This window comes from Aquarana catesbeiana, linkage group LG01, assembly GCF_042186555.1.
Source record: "Aquarana catesbeiana isolate 2022-GZ linkage group LG01, ASM4218655v1, whole genome shotgun sequence".
Classification (NCBI taxonomy): domain Eukaryota; kingdom Metazoa; phylum Chordata; class Amphibia; order Anura; family Ranidae; genus Aquarana; species Aquarana catesbeiana.
Genome location: NC_133324.1, coordinates 447,016,180 through 447,039,154, shown reverse-complemented (window position 1 = coordinate 447,039,154; position 22,975 = coordinate 447,016,180).

Here is a 22,975-nt window from a genome sequence, read left to right as displayed (position 1 = left end):
ACCAGAAAAGTAGTAGCAACTGCACCACACTGCACTGTATTGTGTAATGTGTACACCACCAGAAAAGTAGTAGCAACTGCACTATGGCTGCACTGTATTGTGTAATGTGTACACCACCAGAAAAGTAGTAGCAACTGCACTACGGGTGCACTGTATTGTGTGCTGTGTACACCACCAAAAAAGTAGTAGCAACTGCACTAAGGCTGCACTGTATTGTGTAATGTGTACACCACTAGAAAAGTAGTAGCAACTGCACTACGGTTGCACTGTATTGTGTAATGTGTACACCACCAGAAAAGTAGTAGCAACTGCACTACAGCTGCACTGTATTGTGTAATGTGTACACCACCAGAAAAACAGGAACTGCACTATGGTTGCACTGTATTGTGTGCTGTGTACACCACAAGAAAAGCAGTACCAACTGCACTACGGTTGCACTGTATTGTGTAATGTGTACACCACCAGAAAAGTAGTACCAACTGCACTACAGTTGCACTGTATTGTGTGCTGTGTACACCACTAGAAAAGTAGTAGCAACTGCACTACAGCTGCACTGTATTGTGTAATTTGTACACCACCAGAAAAGTAGTACCAACTGCACTACGGTTGCACTGTATTGTGTAATGTGTACACCATCAGAAAAGTAGTAGCAACTGCACTATGGTTGCACTGTATTGTGTGCTGTGTACACCACCAGAAAAGTAGTTGCAACTGCTCTACGGTTGCACTGTATTGTCTGCTGTGTGCACCACCAGAAAAGTAGTAGCAACTGCACTACGGCTGCACTGTATTGTTTAATGTGTACACCACCAGAAAAGTAGTAGCAACTGCACTACGGTTGCACTGTATTGTGTAATGCGTACACCACCAGAAAAGTAGTAGCAACTGCACTACGGTTGCACTGTATTGTGTAATGTGTACACCACCAGAAAAACAGTAACTGCACTATGGTTGCACTGTATTGTGTAATGTGTACACCACCAGAAAAGTAGTAGCAACTGCACCACACTGCACTGTATTGTGTAATGCGTACACCACCAGAAAAGTAGTAGCAACTGCACTACGGTTGCACTGTATTGTGTAATGTGTACACCACCAGAAAAACAGTAACTGCACTATGGGTGCACTGTATTGTGTAATGTGTACACCACCAGAAAAGTAGTAGCAACTGCACTACGGTTGCACTGTATTGTGTAATGTGTACACCACCAGAAATTTAGTAGCAACTGCACTATGGTTGCACTGTAGATATACACTACACTGGATGCTGCAGTGTGTGTGTGTATATATATATATATATATATATATATATATATATATATATATATATATATATATACACATACTAGACTGACTGTATATATCAAATACACTTCCTGAAGTAGATTAGAAGATTAGAAATAGTACACCACGGAATGCACTGTAGAATGTAGATCTCTAGGCTACACTGACTGGATGCAGAGTATATATATATATATATATATATATATATATATATATATATATATATATATATATTAGACTGACTGTATATATATATATATATATATCTATCAAATACACTGGCTGAAGTAGATTAGAAATAGTACACCACGGAATGCACTGTGGATATAGGCTGCTAATAGGCTGCTACACTGACTGGCAGAGTATATATATATATATATATATATATATATATATATATATATATATATACCAGACTGACTCTCTCTCTCTCTATATATATATATATATATATATATATATATCAAATACACTGCTTGAAGTAGATTAAAACACCTGATGAAGTCACGAGGTCACGTGACGCAACGCGTAGGATCCCGCTAGCCATCGCACACAACACTACATGCTGTTTTGACCCAGAAGCGCTGTTAGTGTGAACCGGAAGTTTTGCACTAGGTGAAGGCGTTCCGCCGCCATCTTTGCTTGTCACCGCCCCACACTGTATCCACAGTGTGGATGTTTTTATTCACTTTTTTATTCACTGTTTGGAAATTTTTTTCCTTTCTGATTAAATAAATTTTAAAAACGAACTACACCATTGGGAGCCCCCTTGTTCTTTTTTCCTCCCTTGGTTGACCTGGAGCCCAGGATCTTGAATCGCCCCTAACAAGAAGCGGCCAAAGCATCCACTCACCAGGAACCAACAACCAGTGGACACCACCTCCATCCACACTAAGGCTTTATCTTAAGCCCTTTAAGGTAAGGGCAATGGGAGACCTGTTATAGATTAGAAAGAGTACATCACGGAATGCACTGTAGAATGTAGATCTCTAGGCTACACTGACTGGATATATATATATATATATATATATATATATATATATATATACACTAGACTGACTGTATATATATATATATATATATATATATTTTATTTTATTTATTTCAGATACTTATATAGCGCCATCAATTTACGCAGTGCTTTACATATACATTGTACATTCACATCAGTCCCTACCCTCAAGGAGCTTACAATCTAAGGTCCCTAACTCACATTCATACATACTAGGGACAATTTTACACAGGATCCAATTAACCTACCAGCATGTCTTTTTAGAGTGTGGGAGGAAACCGGAGTACCCAGAGGAAACCCACGCAGGCACAGGGAGAACATGCAAACTCCAGGCAAGTAGTGTCGTGGTTGGGATTCGAACCAGTGACCCTTCTTACTGCTAGGCGAGAGTGCTACCCACTACACCACTGTGCCGTATATATATATATATATATAGATCTATATATATATATCTATATGTATATATGTATATATATGTATATATGTGTATATGTGTATATATGTATATATATATACATATATATACATATATACATATATATACATATATATAAGGGTCACTGGTTCGAATCCCAACCATGACACTACCTGCCTATATATATATATATAATACACTGCCACTAACTGAATAACCTGCCTGCTGAAATCTAAATCAAGCTATGTCTCTGTCCACGTCAACAACACTACACAGGGCCGCCGTGCAGGCAGCCTTATATAGTGTGGGGGCATGAACTTAGTCCCCCTGAGCCATGATTGGCCAAAGGCACCCTGCCTTTGGCCAATTATGGCTCTCTTAGCAGAGGGCGCTGGGATTGACCAAAGCATGCAGCAATCATACAGCAATGCACTGCGATCTCGCAGTGCATTATGGGGCATTCTGTGGGCGCTCAAATTTCCCGCGAATGCCCCATAATGTTCGATATTCGGTGAACGGGCCGATTCGACCCAAACATCAAGCTCATCCCTAATGCTCAGAATTGTCTTCTGTTTGATGAGAGGAAGTTCCCTTTATGGGTGTACTTGAGGTCGAGTACACCCAAGGGAAGTGAGGTATGGTCATGTGAGCATAGTGTTTCCTGTTGGGTGTATTCGAAGCTGGGTACACCCGGGGGGAAATAGTGTCATGGTCTTGTGATTGGGCAGAGCCCGCACCTGGCTATAAATATCACAGTGATGCCATGAGTATCTTGTCTTTGATAACGCGCTGTGGGAAGGGAGAAACGCAGTGTCAGACGCAGCTTGCGGCACTGCAGTGACATCACAACCGATGCCCGTTCAATTGCAGTTAGGTTGTGAGAGAACCTATTGATTAATGGACTGGTAATTGATGTTCATCCGTTTGCCCTCCACCTTGGAACCTTGTAAAGATTAATTTTATGATTGGAACTTTGTAATGATTGATTTTATTGAATTAAACAAGACGTACTTTACTATGTGGGCTCTTTCTCCATATGTTTGTGCCTGCAAACACCCCAGGAAAAATCGCACCCAGGAGTTTTCATCACCCCGCTCACCATACTAAGCCTACCCGACCCGCAGTACTGCTTGGGGGTCCATTGGATCTGGTGAGTTCAACCATGGGAGGTGGGGATCCCGTATGCACCTGTGTACAGCATCATATGTTTTATTTAGCACAGCAGCACTTTTGAAGGGAACTTGGGAAAGGAACTTATCAACTGAGAACTGCTTTATGTTTATGTGCACGTCTTTTTTGGACTTTCACTGGTTACATGCTTACTATTGATTTGCACTATTTCTAGCACAGCAGCACCTGAGGAAGGCACCTGTGAAAGGAACCTTCCAACTAGAAGTTTTATACATATTTGCACGTGTTTTTTAAGCTTTCACTGGCTACATGCTTGAAATATATATATATTTTTTTGGATTAATTTTGCACTTCATTTTGTATGCACTACAGTTGCACTTTATTGTATTTATTCAGGCTGTCAGCGCTGTGGTACTTATACCCTTCTTTTTTTTCTAGGTCATAATGATGCAGACCAGAAAAAGCACTAACAACTTTCCAGGGAAGTTTACAAAATGGGTTGACCAAATTCAGAAAGTCATTACCACAGTGTTCAAAGACACAAACTTAGTTCACAAAATAGTCTGTAGCTCTGCCCTCGTGAGGGTCGCAGGTTAAATCAGTAACCCCCCCCGGTTGCCCTGACCCTGCGAGTCCTCGGCCACCTCTGACACCCTGGGTTCATACATTTTCCCTCTTTAGTAACAATAATAAGGTAGTAGGTACACACCAGGATTGATTAAACCAATTAACTTGTTTACTTAGTGAAATAAAAATGATTGGAAAGTCAATTCAAGTTTACAATTCAAAATGGTATTTCTTATAAGAATGTTATCAGTAGCTAAAAGGCAATCACATATCAGATCCAAACATTCAATAGTGATGACTATAATCTCTGTATGCAGCAAAGCACATACAATACCTATGTGAACAGTGTAACGATATCACGTACTGGACATGAAAAGCTGTAGCTAGCTGCCATGTTGTGTGGAAGAAGCCATGACAGTTGGCTAACCATGTAACATTACAGAGAAATCTGAACTCCCTCCTCCCTCCTCCCTTGTCTTGGGAATTCAAAGCTTTTAAGTTCAACAGAAAAGGTTATCTCAACAGAGAAAACAGAACCAGGCTAGGTCAGTAAAAAAACAGCTTGTTGAAAGGGCAGAGTGTTCAGGCCTGTCGTAAAACTGTCACCCTCTCCATTCAGAGACCCAACAGGCCCTGGTTGTAAAATGTCTGAATACACCTCAGTGGGATAAGTATGAAATTTCAGCATGTTTCATAACTTCTGACTTAGTAATAGCACAGCCATAATATGGACATATTTAGTTTCCTCAGATAATTTGTAACAATTCAAGTCCAGACACCCCTATGTCAGGTCTGGTACCACTTATTCCTCCTAAGCAGACTATACATTATAGACATAGCATGTTTATACTTGTTTGAAGGAAGTCTCACGCTGAATAATAATATGGATATTTGGAGTCTGTAAACACTATAGATGCAAATATATGAATATGTATCACAAAATCTACCTGGGACGTGGTCATCAGTGTAGACACCTCCCAGCAACCAACCCCTAAACAAGATGACCAGGCGATTGGTCACTGGTCGCTGTCAACACCCCCTTTGATTTGACAGAAAAGAGGAGATGCCAAGACAATGGTCAGTTCTCCTTTTACCATCCAAGAAGGAACATCTGCCAAGTCGAGAACCGATTACCTAGCTTATCGATCGAACTCTGATCAACCCTCGGACATTAATTGCAAGTATTCTTTCTTCCCAATTCTACCTTATTGCTTTGTGGCTGTATATTGTCTTTATCTTTTGAAACATCTTTTTCTGTAAATGTTTTATTTGCATCAACTTTGACCATTTCATAATAAACCCTTATGTTGAAAAGTGTTAACCTTGTCTCTAAAGCTCTTAATGCAAGCTATAAACGAACCTGCCTCTTGAAGGGCGCTACTGTTGTAGAGTAAGACTCTGAGCAGACCTGTCTGTGGTGGCAGCATGTGTGGTAGACGCTTATTCTAAAATTATAATTGGTATTGCTAAAATTACGAGTCTCCCCCGGCTCGGTCTTTTAAACGGGGGTGGTGGCAGTTAAAGGGTTAATTGTGTAATTAGCCCAGTGACAATCACTCTCATGCTGCTCGCACCTAGATTGTGGTCCCGCAAGCTGGAAAATCTTTGTGCTGGGCGCAGCTGAGAGTGGCATTGTTACGTAAGTGACAGCGTGGTGTGAGGTTGGCCGGTCCTTCGTTGCCAGTTAGCAAGGAGGGCAGGGATCTGACACCCGCGTTCGTCACATATTGGCTGTCAGCATAGCGGGATAGTTTCGCATTAAGAGCATTCAGTGCATTGTTAGGAATTAGCTCTGCACTGAAGGATTGTAACCTTTGTGGAAACTGGTGCATATTTTTTTTTTATTATTTTTGTTCAAGAGAGACATACAGCAACAGCTCCTTCCTACACCTTCTTTCTATCTCTTCTTTCTGTTCTATCTTTTCTGCTTGCAACATGTCTGAGTTATCAGCATATAAAAAGATGAACAAGAATGAGCTGACTGTTGAGTCACAGGAAGAGGAATTGACGTCGGTGGCAAAAATCGTGAAGGCTTGATACATGCCTTACAGGAGTTTGATATCCGTGCAGACCAGAACCTGGGGGAAACTGCACAAGAAAGGGTTTCCGCTACTCCAGAGCCCAGTGTTTCAGAGGTGGCCTCACCAGATGGGCAAGCAGAGACTGACACTGGATTACCACGGATTGTTACCTCCAAGCCACCACAAGAGCAGGCCAGCATCAGATTGCCTGAAACCATCATAGACTCTCCTCAAATGCAAGTAACTCTTCAAAACCTCAGGGAGACGGATCCTGTGGTGTACCTGCAGTTTCTGGAACGCCAGGCTGAGCGAGAAGAGCGCAGGGCTGAGCGAGAAGAGCGCAGGGCTGAGCGAGAGGCGGCAGAACGCCAGGCTGAGAGGGAGGCTGATCGTCGGCACGAATTGGAGATGGCTAGGCTCCAGCAGCAGCGACAAGCTCAGAACCTCGGATCCCTAGAGCACAGGGATGCCTCTCTGCCAGTGATCCCGGCAGCCAAATTTCCAGTTATGGAAAAGGACAGTGACATTGACGTGTATCTACTGTCGTTTGAGAAAACTTGCCGTCAGTACCATCTGCCCAAAGCACAATGGGCCCGGTACCTGATGCCAGGGCTACGAGGCAAGGCCCTGGATGCGTATGTTGAACTGTCAGAAGAGCAGTGCGACGATTATGAGGCCCTAAAGGCTGCAATCATCCAAAAGTTTCAGCTAACCCCGGAAGTGTACCAGAAGTGTTTTAGGTCCTTGCAAAAGGGGCCTGGGGACTCATACATGGATGTGGTAAGTCGCTTACGCACCACATTCCGGCAGTGGACTAAAGGCTTGAAAGCCGATTCTTTTGAATCCCTGGAAGATCTTATGATTGAAGATCAACTTTTGCACATCTGTCCTACAGACGTCAGACAGTTTGTGCTGGAGCGAAAGCCAACCTCTGCCAAAGCAGCAGCAGAACTGGCAGATACCTATATCCACTCTCGGGTATCTGACCATCGCAAGGCTCCTCCGAATGGCTGGAAAGGAGGGAAATCACACACGGCAACCCCTCCTCTGCCTACCAACCAAGTTCCTCAGCGGCCGGAACCTGCAGTTCCTGGAGCCAAGGCCTTCCTGACTGACAATTGCAAATGCTACAACTGTGGGAGAGCCGGACATCTCAGGACACAGTGCCCTGAGCAGAAGAAGATGACAACCCCTGGCCATCCGGCTAGCAACCCTTCTGCCGTGCTGCTCGTCAGTGGGAGACCTCCCGGAACCAATGCCAACTTGCAGCCAGTCATCGTAGGCCACCGGACTGTAACAGGCTTTCGTGACACTGGAGCCGAAGTCACTTTGGTCAGACCAGAGGTTATGGAAGAAACAGACATCATCCCAGAGAAGTTCCTTACCCTCACCGGAGTTGGGGGAACCCATTCCCGTGTACCCCGTGCCTATGTTTTCATCGATTGGGGTGCCGGAAGTGGGATGAGAGAGGTGAGTGTCTCGGAGGAGATCCCCACTGCTGTTTTGTTGGGTTCTGATTTAGGTACCCTTGTTTCGTACTATGCCCCTGCTAAGAGCACCCAGGATGCTCCCACGAATCTCTCTGGACCTACCAAGGTACTGTTTACAGATGTTGGGGTAATATCTGGGCAACCTGTAGATGGACAGAGGGAGGGGGAGGGTGGAGTTGAAGTGCAAGGTCCTCCTTCTTCAGAGACAGGAGAGGAGGACCCCTTGCTAGTGAAGGTAACTGATGTATGTTCCAATGATGCTGAACTGATAAAGGTTAAATGTGATGATGATGATGAGGATAATGATGATAATAATGATGATAATGCATTGCCAGTATTGGTGGTCACTCGCAGTGCTGCAAAGGCAGCCGAGGTGCCGGCCCTGATCACAGAACAGCAGGAGGAGGTCTCTGGGCCCTCTCCCTGTTCTGACCCAGTGGACTCAACCTCTGTTGAGCCTCAGCAGCCATCCTTGTTTGCCACAGGACTGCTGGCTGGGACCTGTTGTTCCGCCTTTGAAACAGCACTGCAGACAGACCAAACACTAGCACAGCTCAGGAGTCTAGCTGATCGCCCCCCTGCAGAGAATGACAAACAAAAGGTCTATTGGGACAAAGGTAAACTGTACAGAGAAAATATGCCTGCAGAGGGGAATGAGACTGACCTAGGTAGCAGGCAGCTGGTTGTACCCAGTCAATTTAGGGGATAGCTGCTAAAAGTGGCTCATGAGATTCCCCTCGCAGGGCATTTGGGGATCACTAAGACACACACATCTTTTTCCCTCTTTTTCACCCATTCTATCCTTCTTATTAACCTATCCATTACAATAGTATAATACACCTACCATACCACTGCATTGTTGGATCACACGATCATTAAATCTTATCGATTACATTTATGGAATGGTATTAACATTTCAATATATTTACATAGTAAAAATCCTATCCAACGCCAGTCTCCACATAGACAAATTGGAAACACTCAGTACATTACCAAGTTAATTATCAAACTTCCTCTAACTAATACATGGCTATTCTTGGGTTTCTGTTGCAGGTGTGGGCTCCTCCCCCTCATCTCCCCTTCCCCTCCCCCCCCCCTCCCGGGGGGCGCGCTAAGTGTGGCTCCTTGTAAGCCCCCTGAGGCTGGCTCTCCTGGGAGAGTGAGGGTGGCCCCCCGAGCCCTCCAGTGTTTCCATTGGCCCTCAGCACATATCCTGGACTAGAGAACACCCATTCCACCATTTAGCGGTAAAGACTCATTATCTTGGTTTAATCCAAGTGATGCACAATAATATATATTTATCTATTTGAATTTAATTTATGTAATTCTTTTTTAGATCCAACTGTCCCCCTGAAGAGACCATATACAGGTCGAAACGCGTCGGGGCTTGCTATTTATGTAACATGTAACCTAATTATGTGTATTAATATGTGTTTGTTACTGCACTGGGGAATAAGATGTATGTTACTGTACCAGATGATTTTCTATACTGTACTTCAAACCATGATATTGGATAAAACTTTTTATACATCTATTAAGAACTTCCTTTCATTATGTGCATTGCTGTTTTAAAGCCCCATGGGGAAAATTATTTTTCTTTAATTCAATTTCCGGGGTGCGCAGCCTTTCTTATCTCTTTTATGTGTGTCTTCCTTTTTTCACAAGACCCGAGGGCAGTTGATACATAACTTTTATTGGCCTACGATGCTCGCTGACATAGCTGACTACTGTCGGTCCTGTGTTACCTGCCAGCGAGTTGGCAAGGCAGGGGATGTACACAGGGCTCCACTAAAACCTTTGCCTGTGATTGACAAACCTTTTAAGAGGGTGGCAGTGGATATCGTTGGGCCTTTGGCCATCACTAGCAGTTCAGGCAAATGTTATATCCTTACAGTTGTCGACTATGCCACACGTTATCCAGAGGCGGTGGCTCTCTCCTGCCTCCGGACAGACAAGGTCGCTGATGCTCTTCACAAGAGTGGGATTCCCGGCTGAGCTCATTAGCGATCAAGGCCCTCAGTTTGTGTCCGACTTGATGCAAGCTCTCTGTCGGAAAATACAGATGACGCATATCATGGCCAGTCCTTATCACCCACAAACGAACGGTTTGTGCGAGCGTTTCAATGGAACCTTGAAACAAATGTTGTGCACTTTTGTGCACTCCCAGGGTAAGGACTGGGAATGATATCTGCCTCATCTGCTGTTTGCTTACAGAGAGGTGCCTCAGAAGTCCACAGGCTTTTCGCCATTTGAACTTTTGTACGGACGGAGGGTAAGAGGACCCCTGGACCTAATCCGTGAGACCTGGGAGGGCAAGATTGCTGACCCAAAGGTCTCTGTTGTGGATTATGTCCTAAAATTCAGAGATAAAATGGAGATGCTGGTGGAAATTGTGCGGGAGAACATGACCCAGGCCCAGACTAGGCAGAAAGAGTGGTATGACCGTAATGCTAGGGAGCGGACCTATGACATTGGTCAGAAGGTGTATGTTCTGCTTCCCCTGTGGCAGAACAAACTCCAAGCAGCATGGGAAGGCCCATACACCATCACCCAGCGTCTGAATGATGTCACCTACTTGGGAGCAGGGCGTAGACGGCAGAAGGCCATTCATGTTAACATGATCGAAGCCCATCATGAGCGCACGGCCTATGTCTTGCCGGTCTGCAGCAGGCCAGAGCCTGAGGAGGCTGATCCACTTCTAGACCTGCTAGCGGACACCAGGGAGGTAGACTCAGAACTCCTGATAAACTCCAATCTTACCCCCACCCAGGTACCTGGACTGAAGCGAGTACTGGCAGTACATGGTAGCAGGTTTACGGGAAAACCTGGGAGGATACACCTCGCTGTCCACCAGGTGGACACCGGGGCACATCCTCCCATTAAACAGTCGGCCTATCGACATGAAAAGGGAGGTGGAGGAAATGCTGCAGCTGGGAGTGATTCAGAAGTCCTACAGTGCCTGGACGTCCCCAGTAGTCTTGGTCCCCAAAAAGGACCAGACGACCAGGTTCTGTGTGGACTACCGGAAGCTGAATGCCATCACTACTGCAGATGCCTACACCATGCCCCGGATTGATGAGTTGTTAGATAGGCTGGCGGCTGCCCGTTATATCACAATCATGGATCCGAGCAGGGGGTACTGGCAAATTCCTCTGGCCCCTGAGGCTCGGGAAAAGTCGGCCTTCATCACCCCATTCGGATTGTTCGAGTTTACCATCATGCCGTTTGGGATGAAGAATGCCCCAGCTACCTTCCAAAGAGTCATGAATGACTTACTGGAGGAGCTGGAAACCTTTGCGTAGCCTACCTGGATGACATCGCCGTCTTCAGCCCTACCTGGGAAGAACACCTGGTGCACCTGTCATAGGTCCTGGACCAACTGACAGCTGCCAATCTGACTGTAAAACCCAGTAAGTGTCAGATTGGCATGACTGATGTGCAGTACTTGTGACACCAGGTAGGAGGAGGTACCCTGAAACCCGAGACAGGGAAGGTTGAGGCCATCCTGGCCTGGCCTACCCCTCAAACCAAAAAGCAGGTTATGTCTTTCGTGGGGACTGCCGGTTACTATGGGAAGTTTGTATGCAACTATAGTAGCCTGGCCAAACCTCTGACTGACCTAACCAAAAAGAAACTGCCCAAGGTGGTGTCTTGGACACCAGAATGTGAGCAGGCATTTCAGGCTTGAAGGAGGCGCTGGCCAGCGCCCCTGTGCTGCAGGCTCCAGACTTCACCCGCCGTTTCCTAGTGCAGACGGATGCCTCTGCCTATGGATTGGGTGCAGTCCTGAGCCAGGTGGACGAGGCCGGAAAGGAGCATCCCATCCTCTACCTGAGCAGGAAGCTGCTTCCCAGGGAAGTGGCATATGCCACAATCGAAAAGGAGTGTCTTGCGATTGTGAGGGCTCTCCAGAAGTTACAAACTTACCTTTATGGACGGCACTTCACTGTGATCACAGATCACAATCCCTTGAGCTGGCTAAATCGTGTGGCTGGGGAGAATGGCAAACTACTTAGGTGGAGCCTAATTCTGCAGCAATACGATTTCACCATCCAGCATAAGAAAGGCAGCGCCCATGGCAATGCTGATGGGCTGTCACGACAAGTTGAGCCCGCAGGAGTCGGTTGCATCAGGAGGGAAATTGTAGTTCCCTCCCATGCAACCACCTAAGGGGGAGGTGTAACGATATCACGTACTGGACATGAAAAGCTGTAGCTAGCTGCCATGTTGTGTGGAAGAAGCCATGACAGTTGGCTAACCATGTAACATTACAGAGAAATCTGAACTCCCTCCTCCCTTGTCTTAGGAATTCAAAGCTTTTAAGTTCAACAGAAAAGGTTATCTCAACAGAGAAAACAGAACCAGGCTAGGTCAGTAAAAAACAGCTTGTTGAAAGGGCAGAGTGTTCAGGCCTGTCGTAAAACTGTCACCCTCTCCATTCAGAGACCCAACAGGCCCCGGTTGTAAAATGTCTGAATACACCTCAGTGGGATAAGTATGAAATTTCAGCATGTTTCGTAACTTCTGACTTAGTAATAGCACAGCCATAATATGGACATATTTAGTTTCCTCAGATAATTTGTAACATTTCAAGTCCAGACACCCCTATGTCAGGTCATATGGGAAACCACTGGTACCACTTATTCCTCCTAAGCAGACTATACATTATAGACATAGCATGTTTATACTTGTTTTGAAGGAAATCTCACGCTGAATAATAATATGGATATTTGGAGTCTGTAAACACTATAGATGCAAATATATGAATATGTATCACAAAATCTACCTGGGACGTGGTCATGAGTGTAGACACCTCCCAGCAACCAACCCCTAAACAAGATGACCAGACGATTGGTCACTGGTCGTTGTCAACACCCCCTTTGATTTGACAGAAAAGAGGAGATGCCAAGACAATGGTCAGTTCTCCTTTTACCATCCAAGAAAGAACATCTGCCAAGTCGAGAACCGATTACCTAGCTCATCGATCGAACTCTGATCAACCCTCGGACATTAATTGCAAGTATTCTTTCTTCCCAATTCTACCTTATTGCTTTGTGGCTGTATATTGTCTTTATCTTTTGAAACATCTTTTTCTGTAAATGTTTTATTTGCATCAACTTTGACCATTTCATAATAAACCCTCATGTTGAAAAGTGTTAACCTTGTCTCTAAAGCTCTTAATGCAAGCTATAAACAAACCTGCCTCTTGAAGGGCGCTACTGTTGTAGAGTAAGACTCTGAGCAGACCTGTCTGTGGTGGCAGCGTGTGTGGTAGACGCTTATTCTAAAATTATAATTGGTATTGCTAAAATTACGAGTCTCCCCCGGCTCGGTCTTTTAAACGGGGGTGGTGGCAGTTAAAGGGTTAATTGTGTAATTAGCCCAGTGACAATCACTCTCATGCTGCTCGCACCTAGATTGTGGTCCCGCAAGCTGGAAAATCTTTGTGCTGGGCGCAGCTGAGAGTGGCATTGTTACGTAAGTGACAGCGTGATGTGAGGTTGGCCGGTCCTTCGTTGCCAGTTAGCAAGGAGGGCAGGGATCTGACACCCGCGTTTGTCACAAACAGGTTACAGGAAAGCAGAGGAATGGCTCTTATTGGTGTCAGACCCCTCTCTTCTGTTCCTCAACACATAGATACAGAAAAGCAGGGCTTTTTTTCAGCAGGAACGCGGGGGAACGCAGTTCCAGCACCTCCAGCACTGACTGTAATGGCAAGAAAAGCTGGGGTGTGCTGCCGGGACTATTGATAGGGGGATATATTCTAGTTGGAGGGGGTCTATTTTTGCAGGGGGGTCAATTGTTGCAGAGGAGGTCTAATGTTGCTGGTGGGGGACCTATTGTTGCTGAGGGTGGGTCTTACAGTATATTGCTGGGGGGGGTCACTTGTTTCTGGGAGAGATCTACTGTTGAGGGAGGGATCTAGTGTTGTTGGCTGATGGAGAGTCTATTGATGCTGGCTGCGGGGAGATCTGTTGTTGCTGCTTATAGTCTATTGTTAGTAGAGGGGAAATGTTGTTGCATATGATCCATTGTTGTTAGGGGGATCTATTGTTGCTGGCGTGGGGCCCTATTGTTACTGGCTGCAGGGGATCTATTTTACTGCTTTTCTTGCTATCATTACCAAATTCCATACAAATTACTGAGCACCACAAAATGATATGTGGTTCTGTATTCTTTAAAAGGGGCGGTACTGGGAGGTGGTAGGGGGTGGAACCAAGGAATAGGGCTCGGAGGTGGGTAGGGGCGGTGACAAGGGGTGACTCAGAAAGAGGGAGTTCCTGCACCTATTTTATGAGGGAAAAAAAGCCCTGCAGAAAAGTAAATACAATGTTACAGCCTTTGACATAAGGAAACTGTATGGAAATTCAACCTGCTATTTCAGAGAGTTCTCTGTGAATTGAAGCTCTGTGAGCTCAGCAAAACAAATCCCTGAAGTGGGGAAGAAGGTGAAAAGTAGTCCTGTATTACTGGGCAGTATAAGGCTGGGCTATTGCCCGCTCACCACACTGGAACAAAGGATGATGATGAAGATGGTGATGATAATGGTGGCTGTCTCTTGAGAATGTGGCTCAGGAGATGACGTCCGGCCTCAGCCATACCCTGCCACGGCTCACCCAAATCTGATGTTACTGCTGGATAGATGGCATAGGAGCAGCCAGGCTGCTGCCGAAAAGCTAAGGGATGCTGCTCGCAGGTGTCCCTCTGAATATACGCTGAATGGTTCCGCTGGTGCAGGCCGTGACTCAGCTGCAGCTCACACCGTCACAGAATCCCTGCACTCAGATCCAGGCTGGGTCCAAAGAGAGCGCCCCAGGCCTCAATCTATTCCTATTATAGTCCCTCCCAGCGGTCTGTTCTTCCCCATCAGCCATCTGGTAGTTGTAGTTCCTAATGATTCAGCAAGAGGGCAAATCGTATCCATTCAGACTACATGTCCCAAGATGCTTTGCTCTGCCTTGTCTCTGTATCGATGAGGCAACAGGTAAATGTCAACTCAGCACTAGATTGTGGAACGGCTCCCCCGCAGCAAAGCCACACAGTGTCTCCTGATTTCAGGAATATATACAGTCGTGTCCATAAATATTGGGACATCGACACAATTCTAATCTTTTTGGCTCTATACACCACCACAATAGATTTGAAATGAAACAAACAAGATGTGCTTTAACTGCAGACTTTCAGCTTTAATTTGAGGGTATGTACATCCAAATCAGGTGAACGGTGTAGGAATTACAACAGTTTGTATATGTGCCTCCCACTTTTTAAGGGACCAAAAGTAATGGGACAGATTAACAATCATCCATCAAACTTTCACTTTTTAATACTTGGTTGCAAATCCTTTGCAGTCAATTACAGCCTGAAGTCTGGAACGCTTAGACATCACCAGACGCTGGGTTTCATCCCTGGTGATGCTCTGCCAGGCCTCTACTGCAACTGTCTTCAGTTCCTGCTTGTTCTTGGGGCATTTTCCCTTCAGTTTTGTCTTCAGCAAGTGAAATGCATGCACAATAGGATTCAGGTCAGGTGATTGACTTGGCCATTGCATAACATTCCACTTCTTTGCCTTAAAAAACTTTTTGGTTGCTTTCGCAGTATGCTTTGGGTTATTGTCCATCTGCACTGTGAAGCACCGTCTAATGAGTTCTGAAGAATTTTGCTGAATATGAGCAGATAATATTGCCCAAAACACTTCAGAATTCATCCTGCTGCTTTTGTTAGAAGTCACATCATCAATAAATACAAGAGAACCAGTTCCATTGGCAGCCATACATGCCTGCGCCATGACACTACCACCACCATGCTTCACTGATGAGGTGGTATGCTTTGGATCATGAGCAGTTCCTTTCCTTCTCCCTACTCTTCTCTTCCCATCACTCTGGTACAAGTTGATCTTGGTCTCATCTGTCCATAGGATGTTGTTCCAGAACTGTGAAGGCTTTTTTAGATGTTGTTTGGCAAACTGTAATCTGGCCTTCCTGTTTTTGAGGCTCACCAATGGTTTACATCTTGTGGTGAACCCTCTGTATTCACTCTGGTGAAGTCTTCTCTTGATTGATGACTTTGACACACATACACCTACCTCCTGGAGAGTGTTCTTGATCTGGCCAACTGTTGTGAAGGGTGTTTTCTTCACCAGGGAAAGAATTCTTCGGTCATCCACCACAGTTGTTTTCCGTGGTCTTCCGGGTCTTTTGGTGTTGCTGAGTTCACCAGTGCATTCTTTCTTTTTAAGGATGTTCCAAACAGTTGATTTGGCCACACTTAATGTTTTTGCTATCTCTCTGATGGGTTTGTTTTGTTTTTTCAGCCTAATGATGGCTTGCTTCACTGATAGTGAAAGCTCTTTGGATCTCATCTTGAGAGTTGACAGGAACAGATTCCAAATGCAAATAGCATACTTGAAATGAACACTGGACCTTTTATCTGCTCCTTGTAAATGGGATAATGAGGGAATAACACGCACCTGGCCATGGAACAGCTGAGCAGCCAATTGTCCCATTACTTTTGGTCCCTTAAAAAGTGGGAGGCACATATACAAACTGTTGTAATTCCTACATCATTCACCTGATTTGGATGTAAATACCCTCAAATTAAAGCTGAAAGTCTGCAGTTAAAGCGCATCTTGTTCGTTTTATTTCAAATCCATTGTGGTGGTGTATAGAGCCAAAAAGATTAGAATTGTGTCGATGTCCCAATATTTATGGACCTGATTGTCTGTCTATCTATTCTATCTAATCTATCTAATCTATCTATCTCCTGGCTACAAGTCCATACCAACAGAAAGCCATATCAGATCAACTTGGCTCCCAACCAGAATATGCCTTATTAAATTGAGCCTTTAAAACTGGCAGAATCCTATTTAGTGTCTCCTCACCTCCCTCTTCTGACAATTGTGAGTAATCCCATGTTTTCCCTTGTATAACAAATCCATCAGCATTCAGTGCCTGGATGCAATAAAAACATTTTTAAGGTTAAACACCTCGTAAACAATACAAGAACCAAATCTTGTGTTTTTTCTTGGATTCCCACAGATTTTTAGATAGTTTCAAATTAAACATTTTATTCATGAAGTTATCCACAACTGAACAGAATCGACCTCACCCGGTCCCATCTCTTTTATTTATGCATTGCTGCTTGATGGGACACAGAATACTCAACTCTCGTACACGCAGAAATGGAAACAGGGATTAAAACATCCACATCGGACAATGACTGGAATCAATTTGGCTTGCTGTTTCCCCAAAGCTCAGACCTAGTTCTAGTCATGGAAATGAACTACACATTGAGGGTTATTTATGAAAGGCAAATCCACTTTGCACTGCAAGTGCACTTGGACGTGCAGTCGCTCTAAATCTAAGGGGTAGATCTGAAATGAGTGGAAGCTCTGCTGATTTTACCATCCAATCATGTGCAAGCTAAAATGTTGTTTTTTATTTTCCTTGCATGTCCCCCTCGGATCTACAGCGACTGCACTTCCAAGTGCACTTGCAGTGCAAAGTGGATTTTCCTTTAGTAAATAACCCCATTGTTTTTACTCTGGTATCTAGAGAAAGGGGATGAGGGTGGGAAAAATAGGGCAGTTGCTGAAGCTGACCAAAAAATCTATTCCCAGGCTCAAAACTTGTGATGGACTGTCTCGGTACTAATTACAAACAATGTAGATAATATAAAAAATATTTATTAAATATAAAGACATACATGGTACATAAAAACAGCAATTCTTGGACAAAATTATATTTCAAGAAAGAAATACTTAGGGTTCCCCCAAACAAAGTATCTGTGTTGATGAAGTAAATCTTGAATATGACTTTTCCCCTACTAGTTTCACTGTGTTATTACAGCTTCTTCAGGAGTAATACTCTATAAAATAGATATTTGAGTAAGGCACAAGTCAAATGCATTCAAAGATGATAGACAATTGTAATTCCTCAAGTAGTATATAAAAAGGTAATAATCAAGTTGCTCACCAGGCTGGACAATGGCTATATGAGAGGCCAAAAACCCGAACCGAAAGTTCTTTCTTCTTACTCTCCCTTCCCCTTCCCCTCCCTTTTCTTTTCTTCCCCCTTAATCATTTTTCCTTTTCTTTCTCCCTCCCTTCTTTCCCCTTCCCCTTTTCCCCTGGTATCTGGAAAAAGGGGATGAGGGTGGGAAAAATAGGGCAGTTGCTGAAGCTCACCATATATCTATTCCCAGGATCAAAAATTAAAAATTAAAGACATTCCGTAACAAGAAACCAGTAGCATGCTTGCATCCTAATCCCCCCTTCCTATCACCTCACTCTGTCCCCCAGTGGACACCTGTGATTCATGCCCCTGGGGCTTTAGAGTAATCTATTACTATTTTTCTTGTATGTACAGTTAGGTCCACATATATTTATACACAGGCACAATTTTAAATGTTTTCAGGTATTTACCAAAACATATTCAAGCTATAGTTATATAATGGATATGAGCTGAAAGCGCACACTCTCAGGTTTAATTTGAGGGTATGTACATCAAAATCGGAGGAAAGGTTTAGGAATTACAGTTCTTAAGAATAGCCATCCCCCTTTTTCAAGGGGCCAAAAGTAATTGGACAATTGAATCAAAAGCTGTTTCATGGCCAGGTGTGGGCTACCCTTTTGTTATTTCCTCATCAATTAAGCAGGTAAAAGGTCTGCAGTTGATTCTAAGTGTAGTATTTGCATGTGGAATCTATTGCTGTGAACCTTCATAATGCGTTCAAACGAGCTGTCCATGCAAGCGAAGCAAGCCATTGTAAGGCTTCAAAAATGAAACAAATCCATCAGAGAGGTAGCAGCAACATTAGGAGTGGCCAAATCAACAGTTTGGTACATTCTGAGCAAAGAAGAACACACTGGCGAGCTCAGCAACATAAAAAGGCCTAGACTTCACCAGAGCAAACCATTCATAAGCCTGAAGAAAAGAAAAGCCAGATTAGACTTTGCCAAAAAACATCTAAAAAAGCCAGACCAGTTCTGTAAAAGCATTCTTTGGACGGATGAAAAACGAAGATTAATCTGTACCAGAATGACTGGAAAAAAAGTGCAGGGAAGGCTTGGAACAGCTCATGATCCAAAGCACACAACGTCATCTGTAAAACATGGTGGAGGCAGTGTGATGGCATGGGCATGCATGGCTTCCAGTGGCACTGGGTCGTTGGTGTTTATTGATAATGTGACAGAAGACAGAAGCATCCGGATTAATTCTCCAGTGTTTAGAAATATACTGTCAGCCCAGATTCAGCCAAATGCAGCAAATTTGATTGGAAGGCACTTCACAGTACAGATAGACAATGATCTGAAACACACTGCAAAAGCAACCCAGGAGCTTTTGAAGGAAAAGAAGTGGAATATTCTGCAATGGCCCAGTCAATCACCTGATCTCAACCCATTTGAGCATGCATTTCACTTGCTGAAAGCAAAACCAAAGGCAGAAAGACCCACAAACAAACAACAACTGAAGACAGCTGCAGTTAGAGCCCAGTCTTTGGTAATGTCCATGGGTTCCAGAGTTCAGACAGCCATTGCCACTAAAGGATTCTCAACAAAATATTAAAAATGAACATTTTATTTATAATTATATTCATTTGTCCAATTACATTTGAGCCCCTGAAAATGGGAGGACTGTGTATAAAAATGGTTGCAGTTCCCAAAATTTGTACTTGATATTTATATTTAACCCCTTAAATTAAAGCTGAAAGTCTGAACTTTAAATTAATTTGGATTGTTTCATTTTAATTTTATTTTGGTGGCATACAGAGCCAAAACTATGAAAATTGTCCAAATACATGTGGACCTAACTGTATATTGTTACGTGAAAAAGAAGGTTTAGGGTTTTCTTTAAAATGCCTATCCATAAATTTTATATCGTTTTTATGTTACCTAATTTTTCAAGTTAATCGTCCATCTAACCTGCGGGTTTGAGATTCTTGGTCACTGTGACTTTATATGCAGATTTGCCCAGGAGAATTTTTTTTTAAACCCTAATGCACTGCATGGCCTTCGAATTATGGCATACAGACTTAGAATAACCAATAAGGGGGTTTTGGTTAAGCCAGGCCCCTCATTATAATGGGGGGGGGGTGTAATGGCAGAGAGCAGCTACTTTGTCATTGAATTGGAAACAGTTGTAGGAAAAGCATGGGAAAGCTGACAAACTGCATAGGGTGAGTTATTTATATCTGATGGTCAAAGTGGTTCTATTACTAATTGATGAAAAAACATGTCGCTGCTAAAATTGCCTATAAGGCTAGGTTCACATTTGTGCAGGTGGTTGCACATGTGGGGACAGTGGGTAAGTCACACCTGTTCCCGCAACCACCCACAGCCAAGTGGTGCTCCTCTTTTGCAAATGCACAGGGTTGCCATTTATTCTTCATGGCATCTCCACGCATATGAAACGGCAGCGCATTTTTGGTTAAATTTTTCCCTCTTACTGTGAGTTTCACAATAAAGTTTTTAAAAAGATAACTAAGGATTGGACATGCTGTTCTGCAAGGAATCTAACCTATGTGTAAAAAAGAGACAAGGTATCCTGAGTTTGTGGCCCCACTTGCAAGGTCCTATATCTCCCATCTGTGAGGATGCTCAGCCTTCTAAATTGCCCAGGTGCAAAAGAATATTTGTAGTAATCTGTCTTGAGAGTGTTATCTCGCATAAACCTCTTGAAAAACAGGGTCATACAAGCAGGAGAAGAGTTTCCTGCACCTATCTTAAAACGCAGCTGGAGTTAAATTGCATGGTGCTTTTGCAATTCTCATCTCAATTTGTGTCTACTTTTGTAATAGGTTTTTGACTGCAACTTCTGGACCAGTGGAGGTTGTGTTAACCCTAATGTCCACTAGCTCTGGTGAGGCTGGGTGAGGTCTTCCCAGATAAAACAACTTGTTTTAGGTATCTAGAGAGCCTGGGTCTTCTCTAGGATTCCAGCACAGCTGTTTGTTAAAGCTTTGTCCAGTTTACTGATGACAAACTCTTTAGTAACTGACCAGCCAATAAACAGGCATTGGTTACTCATGTCCACTTCTAACACAGCACCTGGAAGCCTACTCAACAGAATCTAGCAAAAAAATGTTACAAAGAAATTTGCAGAGAAACTCCAGAGCACAGTAATCTAGGACTTAAAAAAAAAAAAATCAAAATATAGAAGACATGAAGCAAGGTTTAAGTAAAGTGTAAGCAGGTGCAGTCTACTTTCTCCATGGCAGGTGGCGCTTTTCCACAGCAGCAGTGTTGTTGGAGAGGAAGTCAAAAGGAACAGAGTTCCTCTATTTTTTCCTGGGTCACTTATTGGACGCTGCCATCCCATGTGACTCTAGTGGCCATCTTGGGTCAGACAGAGCCTTTTTAACCACTTCAATACCAGGCACTTAGACACCTTCCTGCTCAGGCCAATTTTCACCTTTCAGCGCTGAATGACAATTGCGCAGTCATGCAACACTGTACCCAAACAAATTTTTTTATTATTTTGTTCCCACAAATACAGCTTTCTTTTGGTGGTGTTTGATCACCTCTGGTTTTTATTTTTTGCGCAACAAATAAAAAAAGAGCGAAAATTTTGAAAAAAAAACAAGTTTTTCTTTGTTTCTGTTAAAAATTTTTGTAAATAAGTACATTTTCTACTTCAATGATGGGCACTGATATGGCTGCACTGATGGTCAATGATTAGGTGGCATTGATGGGCACTGATGATGGGCACTAAAAGGGTGGTACTGGGCACTGATAGGTGGCACTGGTATGCGGAACTGATGGGCACTCGTAGGTGGCATTGATGGGTACTTATGGGTGGCACTGATAGGTACTTATGGGTGGCACTAATAGGTGGTACTGATGGGCATGGATGGGCACTGACAGGTGGCACTGATGGACACTGATGACACTGGTGGCACTGATGACACTAATGGGTGGCATTGCTGGGCATTACTGAAATATGGTGCCAGTCCGTGCCCATTTGTGGGCACTGATTGGCACAGATCTGGCATAATTTGCACATGTGGATGGCCATGGGGTATATACATGGGGTACATACAGCGCAGATCCCCCCTGTCAGGAGAGCCGCCGATCGGCTCTCCTCTACTCGCGTCTGTCAGATTAACGGCTTTTCCTATTGACATTGAGATCAGCCGTGATTGGACACGGCTGATCACATGGTAAAGAGCCTCCGCCGGAGGCTCTTTACCAAGATTGGTGGAGCGGTGTGTCAGACTGATATATGACGTCCAGTCAGGATAACTGAACCACCGCCTGGCCGTCAATCTGCTATAGGCCGGGCGGGAAGTGGTTAGGGCCCTGGCTCCTAGGTTTGGTTTGCATTTTGCGAGTTGATAGAGTAGGGTCAGGTGCACCTCCTGTCAGGGACAGTACTAGTGTTAAGGAAAGGCTGCTAACGAGCAGGGAAAGCATAGGGTTGCAACTCTTCTGGGCACCTTTCCGATTGGGCACTTTTTGCCCTTCTCAACAGATGCTGTCAGCCCGTCTGGAGTCTGCTCCGGTCACAGGAATCCATAAGTGCACCCGATTGAATCGCCAGCCCCTGGGTTTGTTGTAACTGTTGCTGAATTACTTCAATACAGGTTATGCCTTGCACCTGTCTGTGTGAATTTTTTCCGCTGCACAAGCTGCACCCCACCTACAAACACATCCCTAAAATTGCAGTACATCTCATCTCAGTTTGTAGTACTATCTTGTGAGTGTTCTTTAGCTCCCAGGATCTTTCCAAAGATGTGATCAACTTAAAAGGTTGTGGCCTTTTTATGTACAGACAGTGCATAGCAGAGTTTTTTTTTAAGTGTGGTTCTTGGCTAAGACCAGCCCTTTCTTCGGGTATTCCAATTGGTCTACTTGAATTTTGCTCTATGACACAAAAAGCATTACCACATCTATTCCGGACCACCTAAGCAGCCATTAAAATGACTACGAGATATTGGGCTGAGGAACAGATATTACACATGTAACATATCAACCCTTATCAGTCGCAAATAGGTGAGAATAACAGCAAGAAAACGAAACCATATTGTCAGTGATCGTATGTCAAAGCTTTCTGCTTGA